Source organism: Micromesistius poutassou (genome assembly GCF_964030765.1).
Source record: "Micromesistius poutassou genome assembly, chromosome: 21".
NCBI classification, from domain to species: domain Eukaryota; kingdom Metazoa; phylum Chordata; class Actinopteri; order Gadiformes; family Gadidae; genus Micromesistius; species Micromesistius poutassou.
This window is the reverse complement of record NC_140291.1, coordinates 14,516,439-14,527,257: the sequence shown is the minus strand read 5'-3', so window position 1 is coordinate 14,527,257 and position 10,819 is coordinate 14,516,439. Positions and strand designations below refer to the sequence as shown.

The 10,819-nt window shown below is 45.4% G+C and overlaps 1 pseudogene across 1 annotated transcript in view; it reads right to left on the bottom strand.

The window, feature by feature from the left end:
* Positions 1-2,028: 2,028 nt before the first annotated feature.
* LOC311366855 (sodium channel protein type 5 subunit alpha-like) overlaps positions 2,029-10,819 on the bottom strand; it is a 139,672-nt pseudogene continuing 130,881 nt past the window's right edge. The window contains exons 27-31 of the transcript in view: positions 7,427-7,480; positions 7,199-7,340; positions 6,456-6,556; positions 5,622-5,892; positions 2,029-3,371 (exon numbers count right to left, since the gene is read on the bottom strand). The product of the transcript in view is annotated as a sodium channel protein type 5 subunit alpha-like (transcript). The remainder of the gene's footprint in view (positions 3,372-5,621; positions 5,893-6,455; positions 6,557-7,198; positions 7,341-7,426; positions 7,481-10,819) is intronic.

Sequence of the window (10,819 nt, the reverse complement as noted above, 5' to 3'; positions counted from 1 at the left end):
TATTGTGTTTGTAAAAAAAACACCTGACATTAATTGTCCAGGTTTGAATAATCATGGTGCCACGTCCGTTTAAAAAGTGTATTTAAAAGTGTATTTCTGCCAAATGTATTAAAAACATGCATTCATTGTTGTAGCACTGAAGTGCACACATTAGCATTTCCGGACTTATCTGCTTCAGCACACTGACACTTGAAACCATTATTCCTTCGATTATTTTCTAGCTTTACTGACATTTTCAGATGTGATGGTTTTTCTAAATGTGGACTATTGATCCAACTCAGAAAGAAGAGAAACAAACACTTCAGAGAAAAGTCCTGATTCTGCCAAACGAGATGGAACAACCAGAAATCAGCCCTGAATGAGTCTGTTCCAGTCTCATTCCTGCCAAATAAGTGATGCATGGTCAGAGAAATCCCATCAGTTCAGATTTCATGACAGTGGATGATTTTTAGATTTCAGATCCATATGCCATGCGAGTTCAGTATACATACTGTATACTGTATTAATGCAGAGCAACAGCCTTCTGAAGTTCTCTCACTTATAGCCACAAGTAACAAGGGCAGGATGAGGCTGTTCTTCAGGTTAATCTAACTAACCTGAAGAACAGCTCTATTTGACATTATTCTGTATTAAAAAAATTATATCATAGCACCACATTCCACATCAAAGTGTTTTTTATTGTGTGAAATGCACGGTTGGATGCTGGCCCATTTTTAGTGACTTCTCATGACAAGAAGTCTACTTCCCTCGTCCTTTCTAGCGGCGTAGAATCTGGAGTACACCTCCCCTCTGTTCCTTTTTGTGCATGGCTTTTGGGCGTGGGGTCCACCTATCCCCTGTGGATGAGCCCCTCTTTATACACAAGGGCAAACAGCTGTTAGAACAGAATTCATAGGTTGAATACAGTATACCAGGAGTGTTGACATCGTTTAAAATAGTGACTTGATGACAAATCATCCACTACTTGAATGGGCAACCGTGAGGTATGAAGATGTAGAGTAGATAAACCATCAGGAGATTCCTGGATGTGTTTAGTTTTGTGTTACTGACGTCAGTTGTGGCGCTTTCTCAAGTAAAATACCTCCCAAAAAAGAACACAACTAAACAAAATCTTTGCAATGTAGTCTTAGGTATCAGGCTCTAAACGTCTTGTGTATTTCTGTTTGTGGGTGACAGCCCAGGTACACTAAACAAAAGTGCAAAAATCTGCAATAAAAATCAGATGGACAGGATAAGCGATCCTAGATGGTGAAGTGTTTCTCTGCCCCTCTGACGCGACAACCTGGTTGTTAAGGGAGACGCCAGCCCAGTCTACCAGCATCATTTCATCGTTTAGATTTTTAACTCAACTTACTTTAAAAAATATAAAAAATTGTAATAATCGCAACACTATTAAAGGACTTTTAACATCAATAAAGTTATACTTTTGACTATGAAATCCCTTTTCTGTTGTTTTCCCATTAGTCTCTCAATGCCTGGTCAGAAAGTGGTCCAAGTGTTCCCACTCCGTCTATTAAAGCCAAGATGCTTCATAAATATTGATCACTATTGGGTGGATGTGGGCCCTCCCCGTCTAATGAATGATAGATAGATCAGTTGAGTGTTTTGACCCTGTAGAACCTCTCTTTTGCGCCTGAGGTCAAAATATCTGGGACTTTTCGAACCGTGTAGGCTCCCGTCGTCATGACAATGCAGGAAGTTCACAGGAATCCCAGTGTTCACTCTATTTGTTTCAACGCTCTTGCACCTCAATGTGAATCTCCTGAGAACAACCGCCAGGGAGGACTTTAGGACCTCAAATTGGATGAAAAGAAAGTTTGATGATAAGTTAAAATCCTCATTGTTTGCTCTTTTAATTGCTCCTTATACGTTGGTCCTTCTCATAGCCCTCCTGGTTTTGCTTCCTCCTCACTCTTATACAGTGAGCTATGGTTAATTCATCAAATGAATATACACATTTCACTCCAAACAGGGAGATCCATCGCCCTTTGTTTTGCAGTTTAGTTGAGTCGTTTTGTGCCTCTGATGCCCAGCTGAGTGGCGGCTACACCCCATGCTGGGGGTCTGAGGTGTTGCCTCTGATCCCCAGCTAAGTGGCGGCTACACCCCAGGCTTGGGGTCCGCGGTGCTCTCTGGTGGTGATGGCTCACTGAGGTTGCTGTGTGATGCGCCGGGCACTTCTGTCTTGGGGGTGAGCCCGTGAATGAGCTGTGAGGTGGCCCGCGTCACACTGTCGTAGGACGGCGGCGAGGAGATGGTGGAGACAGTCTGGGAGCGCTCCATGGCCGCCCCACCGGAGCCGTAGTTCTCCCGCATCATAGCGGCGATCAGCCCCTCCTTCTCCACCGCCTCCTCTCTGGCAACGCCCGAGGCGTGGAGCGGCGTGGTGAGTTGGCGGTACAGGAAGGACGCCGCCTTCATCTGCCTCCGCACCAGGTGGCGGCGGTAGCAGCGCTGGATGACGGATGCCGACACGTCCTCCTGCTTGCGGCGCAGCGTGGTGGTGATGGGCTCGTACGAGATCTTTGACGGGTTGGCCATCATGAACTTCTCCTCCATCTGCTGCTTGAGCGCGTCCATCTCGCCAGACTCGCCCAGCACGCGCTTGGTGAAGGCAAACAGGATATCCAGGCAGTGGATCTTGTCCCCGCTCACCATGGGTAGGTCCATGCTGATCAGCTTGATCTTGTTGGGCTTGCCGATTCGCAGCGGCTCCGACAGCGTGTCGGCGAAGTCCGACAGCTTGGCGTACTCGATGAATTGCGTAGCCTCCGGGTCGAACTTTTCCCACACCTCGTAGAACATCTCGAAGTCGTCCTCGCTCAGCGGCTCCGTGCTCTCCTCCGTGGCCACGCTGAAGTTCTCCAGGATGATGGCGATGTACATGTTGACCACGATGAGGAAGGAGATGATGATGTAGGTGACGAAGAAGGTGATGCCCACCGAGGGGTTTCCGCAGTTGCCCCTGGCGTTGGTGCCGGTGTGGGGCAGCTGGGCGTTGCACTCCTCGGGGGAGTTGTTGAGGATGGGGCTGAGCAGGTTGTCCCAGCCTGCCGAGGTGGTGATCTGGAACAGGCAGATCATGCTGTTCCCGAATGTCTCGAAATTGAACATGTCGTCGATGCCCGCCTGCTTCTTGACGTAGGCGAAGTTGGCCATGCCGAAGATGGCGTAGATGAACATGACGAGGAAGAGGAGGAGGCCAATGTTGAAGAGGGCTGGCAGGGACATCATCAGGGCGAACAGCAGCGTGCGGATGCCCTTGGCGCCCCGGATTAGCCGCAGCACGCGGCCAATGCGGGCCAATCGGATCACTCGGAACAGCGTCGGCGACACAAAGTACTTCTCGATGATGTCCGCTAACACGATGCCTGGAGTAGACGGAGAGAGAGAAAGAGAGAGTGACATAGAGAGACATAGAGAGAGAGAGCGAGAAAGGGAAAGACAGGCATTTCACTATTGTCATGATGTATTTATTCATATCAAGGCTGGGCTGTCATATTTCCAGTTTGAACCTACAATTAATTTCCTTGGTAATGTCATCTTCACAAACAAGCATCCATCCAGCAATCATCCATCACTCATCATCTAACCTTCACACATAACGTATCAGTGTCTTCCCCTCTGTGTCCATCCTGTTTCCTCCTCCTCTCTCTGTTTCAGATGGCTGGTTTAACACATAAAGGGCCCTATCTTGCACCCAGCGCAATTTACTTTCTACACCGACGCATGTATTGTTGCTATTTTGCACCCGGCGCAAAGCTGATTTTCCACCGCAGCAAACTCGTGCCACTACACTTGCACCTGGAGAGGCGTGCCGGCGAAAAGCAGAGGCGTGTTCCAGCGCAAATGATACTTGGTGCTATTTTACTGATCTAAAAATTGCGCCACTGCACTGACCGAAAAATATCTGGCCTAAATGCACTAGTGGATAGCACGGTTGGTGTTGCTATTTTGACATGCCATGGCAGGTCGGAACTGCAACATAAGCTTACACACACGTAGGCTATACACAGCACAAACGATCAGCCTAATTTAAATATGTCAAAGATTGTTCATATGTGTGAAACTGCATAGAAATAGCATTTTGGATTGTGGGTTGTGATTCTTTTTCCATAGGGGCTGCATGAATGAACATTGTAGTAGGCTATGCCAGGCGTTAAAATAATAATAATAATAATAATAATAATAATAATAATAATAATAATAATAATAATAATATAATAATAATAATAATAAACTCGAGCAAAGTATATCCCAGGCTTCCAAAACAAAATCTCATTTTAGGGTAAATGGTTGGTTAAATGATTTGGGAAAGAACAGCTGATACAGCGGTAAGAAGTTGTACTTTTAAATCAATGCATCTGCAAACACCGTACAGCAAACACATATTTTATTGACACAGACATCGTGTACAAGCCCATAACTTTTAGGATTGATGAGTATTTGATCGTGAGAAAACATAGTTTTACCGCGAGTGAGTGTTTAAAATAATGAATGAATGCGGGTGATGCTTGGCGCGTGTGTGTGTGCGCACCCATCTGTTTAAACACATGCAAACTAAACACGTAACGCATAATAAAGTCCACGGCGATGTATATTAACGGGGGGGGCACACGCATGTTATGAACACAAGTCGATAACGATAATGTATACAATACTGGTAACAAACAATGTTTGTTAATGTATTGCCGCATATCATTAAATAGACCCACAGTTGTGGCCGGACCGCATCCGCATATCATATGTGTTCTCTTTGCTGAAATTTACATGACGTTTCTGAAGTTGGAGAAGAAAACGCTATTCCATTTGTGAATTAGGTCTATTATTTGGCCATAAACTAAGCCATTTGCAGTTTGAAATTCATGTGGTCATGCATCTGTCTCAGCGGAGACTGCAAACACACTGTCAAAATATCAACTTGTCAAGTCAAATGCGTTGGCTCTTAAAGGGGGATGGGCGTCGGGCGCAAGAGTAATTTATTCACCGTCAAAATAGCAGTAGAGATCCGCCCACAAAGCTACTTGCGCTTTGTGTTTCATACTTGCGTTACAGATCGTTAAAATAGGGCCCAAATTGTCATTTTCTCTCTCTTTATTTCTCCCTCTCTCTGTCTCTCTGTCTCTGTCTCTGTCTCTCTCTCTCTCTCTCTCTCTCTCTCTCTTTCTATCTCTCTCTAGCCCACACACACACACACAAACACACACACACACACTGATGTTACAGTTCACTCATGTTTGATTTGTCTCCTCTGGCAGCTCTGATTGCTCGTGTTACCTTCACCTCCCCCCGGCATACACACACACACACACACACACACAAACACACACACACACAAACACTCACACACATACAAACACTCACACAAACACACACATACCTACACAAGCACACACACACACACACACACACACACACTCACTTACAAACACACACACACATACAACCACACACACATACAAACACCCACTCACATACAAACACAGAGTCTTAATTCTGCTTCATTCATTGAACTCCCATGAAGATCCCAGTGTTCGGACAGCGAGCTCCCACCCTGCCCCGACTCACCCACGATGGAGAGGATGACCACCACCACGAGGTCCCACCCCATCCTGACTCACCCACGATGGAGAGGATGACCACCACAAAGTCGAAGATGTTCCAGCCCACGGTGAAGAAGTAGCAGCGCAGTGCCATGATCTTGACCAGGCACTCGGCAGAGAAGAGCACAATGAAAGCCAGGTTGACGTTGTTCAGGATGGCCTCCATGTGCGGCGCCTGCTCGTCTGTCTCCACCATCATGGTGATCATGTTGAGCAGGATCAGCACCATGATCAGGATGTCAAACGCCTGCTTCCCCGCCAGGTCGAAGAAGAAGCCCTGCACTGGGTTCTGGAGGAGAGGAAGGAAAGGATGGTCGGATGGAAGGAAGGGAAGGGAGGGGGAACGGATGGCGGGATAGGAGAGGGAGGGAAGGAGGGAGGGAGGTAGAGACAGAGGGAGGGAGGAGGAATATGGGATGGAGGGAGGGAGGCAGAGGATGGGAGGGAGGCAGAGGATTGGAGGGGGGAGGGAGAGAGAGGCAGAGAATGGGAGGGAGGGAGAGTATGGGAGGGAGGTTGATGGGATGGAGGGAGGGAGAGGAAGGAAGGAATAATGTTGAGTAAGTTAAAATATATTGTGATTTATTTTTCTAAAAATATGTTTGTAAGATGAGTGTAATACATGATTGCGCTGATCTGGGATTATGGATGCAAGCTCTATTATACAGTGAGCTGTATGACAGTGAGGCCAGGGACTTGGACAGTGTAAGGCTCCTCCATGAGATAGCTTAGATAGCTCCTCTGTGAGATGATAGCTCCTCTGTGAGATGATAGCTTCTCTGTCAGATTATAGCCAATCTGTGAGATAGGTCTGTAGTTCACCAGAGGCTCTTGTGGTGTGTGGATGCTAACCAGAGGTCTGGGGATGGGCTTCTGGGGCTTCTTGGAGCCGAGCTTCTTCATAGCATTGTAGTACTTCTTCTGTTCCTCCGTCATGAAGATGTCCTGTCCCCCTAAGTAAACACAAAGACACTATAACTTACCCTGGCCATCCAAGCCAACACAGCTCCTTGCTTTCCAACATCACCACATATATTTGGTTTGGTACATTGTGTGAAACAAATACAACCCATTTCTCCAAAATAAACCACGTATGTATAGACCTATACCTGACTTTAACGCAGCAGGATATGGGATGACACATGTTTTAAATAGACTTCCTGTTCCTCTTGGGACTCATAAAGCAATGGCCTGGGAACCACAAACATTGGCCTTCTTAGGTTTAATTTGCTCTGGCAAATCACAAATATTTATCTAACATGGGCAAAATTCATACGCTGACTGGGAGGAGGCATCTTGGCACAACAACCAGGATGGCTGCCGCTGATGTGAATCAGTTAATCCACAATGGCGACAGTAATAAACTAACTGGAGCTAAAGGAAGGAAACGACAACTGCACTTCAAGCTATTGTTGATCCAGATATGTTAACGTACTTGTGAAAGGATTGGTAAAAGATCCTCTTATCTTATCTTATCCTATCTCAATTCTTAAACCAATGATATAATTATTTACTACTATCAGAACAAAAAAGTTTGTCTGGTTATTATGATTGATTGAAATGTACTGCACTCCTCTCCGCTACATCAGTGATACTTATCTTTCGCTTCTGCTGGTTGAAGTTGTCGATGATGACGCCGATGAAGAGGTTGAGGGTGAAGAAGGAGCCGAAGATGATGAAGATGACAAAGTAGAGGTACATGTAGAGGTTGACCTCCTTGATGGGCTGTTCCTCCACCTGGGACCCACGCACATGCACGTTTGTGTCAGGTAAGATAAGTATGTGTTTGTCTTACATTGAATCTTTGTCATGTGCAAACTCACCGAGCGCGAATCCACAGCTGCATACATGATCTCCATCCAGCCTTTAAACGTAGCCTTGAATACACAAACCACAGAACCAGTGTCATCAAACTAACCGCATCACGGACCTTCATCTTCATAGATCCACAGCCATGGATGAAACCGACTAAGGCCCCGATCAGCAGTAATCAATGGAGGTTATCAATAGAAGCTATCAATGGAGGTTATCAATGGAGGCTATCAATGCAGGTTAACAATGGAGGCTACCAATGGAGGCTATCAATGGAGGTTAACAATTGAGGCTATCAATGGAGGATATCAATTGAGGTTATCAATGGTGGTTATCAATGGTGGTTATCAATGGAGGCTATCAATAGGAGAAAATGCTTTGTTCGCTGCTTTCCAATGGATGAATACCATGGACGCCCGAGTTTCAATGGTAGCAGAAAGGTCCTTGTAGGTTTGGCTGTAGACGTGGTTTCTTGGCCACGTTAGAAAGGCTCAGCACCCTGCTCTGATGTTATAGGCTTCAACAAGATAAGGCCATGCAGTTTTTTAAGAGTCATTGGCACCTAAGTAGTTTGTCCTGCAATTCTTTAGGTAAGCTAGCGTGGTCACCGATATGTTCTGTCGCTCTCTGACCCACACACTCCCTGTGTTGCCCATGTCCTTGAGGACGATGGAGAAGGGAGTGAAGGCAGGGAGATGGTGTGATTATAGCAGGGGTTCTCAAACGATATGGGGCCGGGGACCCCTCATAGGGCAGATTTTTTAGGGTTAGCGACACAAATGTAATCATATAGGCTCTTATCAATTTGTTCTGTTAGATGCTTTTGAACTATTTTATGCTTCAAATATTCAGTGCCAAAAGCCAATCAGTGCGTTTACTTGACACTCAAGAAAGTCGAATTATTGGGTTAGTCCAACTATGATTGGATTATTAAGATGCATGTATACACCTTAGTCGAGCTAAAATCAAATCGAATTGGGTTTCTCATAGTCGAATTAAGACCCCTAGATAATTTGCTTCATAGTCGAGTTAATGTAGTGCATGTACGGAGTGGGATTGGATTATGCGTTCTGCGCGTGCTCGAGATCTTTTCCTGGCGCCGTGAGCTGGAAGTAGAAGGAGACGATAGTCGTGTTGTTGTGGCCATCGGAAAATGAGAAACAGCGATTTTTTAAAAAAGGTGGTGCAGAAGATAGAGGAAGACGGTGAATGTAGTTACCCCCTATAAGAATTGTGTCCCGGCCGTGGGAGTGCGCATGGCATGCATTCATTAAAGGTGGAAGCACACAGACACTACGCTTCGATTTCACCCAAGGCTAAATTAAAAGTACATGTTTTTCTAAATGTGGGTCATCAACAAGGTTGTAAAGTAGTCACTTTACACTTTAACCAAGTTTAATTGTTCTTTCTGGAGAAGGCTGTCATCCACTTTATCAGACAGGGTTTGATTTTTGATTCTCATCTGCGGTTGCTCAAGGGGCAGGGCAGTGTACCAAATTATTACCAGGACTAAGGGGTTGAATTCCCTCACCAGCGGTTCAGTCCCTAGCTGAGAGACCAGTCACCTACAGGGTCATTTTCTGCAGTGCAGAGTTATTTCCAGATGCTAATGGCAGGGTTGCCCCCCCCCCAACCATTGCCAGGCCAACCAAGCAAACACACACAGAGGCGCCGGCGAGGTGTTGAGTGACTTGTTGCTAGGCGACATCCCTCCGACGAAAACGCTTAAGATCTTTAGAGGCCAAAAATCAAGTGAAAGCACTTACTGAGTCTTACTGTCTTAAACCACTCTCCATCTCTCTCTCTCACTCTCTCTCAGTATCTCCCCCTCTCTTTCAGTCATTCTCTCTAGCCCTCTCCCCACACCCATTTCCATATTACTCATCAGCTGGCATTAAGTGAGCTGGCAGCCCCTGTTATGAGTCCCCCGTTAAGACTGATTAAAGCTCCTCTCTCCCTTCTCTCTCTGTGTTTTTGCAGGGACAAAAGAAAAAGGGTAAAAGTGTGTGTATGAAATAACCGCTCAATATCACTCCTCCAAATATAGGGAACAATAATATAATATAATAAACTGTAATATAATTTGTTTATTATTATTAAAGCATAAATACGACAAATGAAAAAGTAAGGAATTAAATAACTATGAAAATAAACACATGAAGAAACAGTGAGGAGAGATGTCAATATGCCCGGAAACAAACAGGGAACACACACAAACACACACACACACACACACAACCTGCAATTCACACATGTTCGCCCACAAACACACACACACACACACACACACACACACACACACACACCTGCAAACACACACACACACACACACACACCAACAAACATGCAGGTACGGGCACATACACTCTGACACACAAACACACACACTCGAGCAGTTCTAAAAATATAAAGCTCTCAGACACTGATTGATTGGAGACTCAAAGGGACTCCACAGTGGGAGGGAAGGAGAGTGAGAGCTATAGAAAGAGAAGGAGTGAGGGAGAGAGTGAGAGAGAGGGAGAGAGAGAGTTAGAGAGGGACATAGATAGCAGAGAGAGAAAGAGAGTGCTACAGAGTGATAGACAGCTAGAAAGACGAAGAGACATAAAGAAAGAGAGAGAGAGAGGGTAGATGGGGTATTATGGGGGGGCGGAAAGAAAGTACAGCTCACGTCAAAAATAAAGAAAAAAGAAAGAGTTGGAGATTGAAGGAGAGAAAGGCAAAGGAAAGAGAGAGGGGGAACCGCTTCGAGAGAAGGTAGTAGACGAAAGTGGCAGCGTAGGAGGGCAAGTACGACAGCGAATGAACAGGAAGCCGATAGAGAGAGAGGGGGAGAAAGATGGAGTGAAGAAAAGACTGTTGGAGGAGAAATATTATGAGACAGAGAGAGATGAGAGAGAAAAGAGAGAGAGAGGAGGAAGGAGAAAAAGTAGATAAATTCTTGACTCCCATGGAGGCAGTTGAACTGTGAGTGAGGCGCATAATTTCCGTCATTATGCGGATGACTGATGCCAGTCGACATTGTTCCAGTGAAGTCATGTGGATTGGCTGCTTTACTTTATATATCTAGAAGACTGACAGAGAGAGGTAGTCGACTGGTGAGGGAGAGAGAGAGAGAGAGAGGTAGAGAGAATAATGGGCAAGCGTGGGCAAAATTATTTTAAAAGGTTACAATTAAGTAGGGAAAAAAGGAAAAGGAAATAGAAAAATACAACAAATTTGGGTAGAGAGATGGTAGCAGAGAGAGGCAGAAGAAATTGAGAGACAATGAGAGAGGCAGCAGACATGGAGGTGTAAGAAGGATCTGAAGTTATTTTTAGATGTCAAACTCCCACCTGTTCAATTGGAAAACCCAATTGGTGAACCATACTAGATGTTCAAGTCATGATTCATTATGTTACACA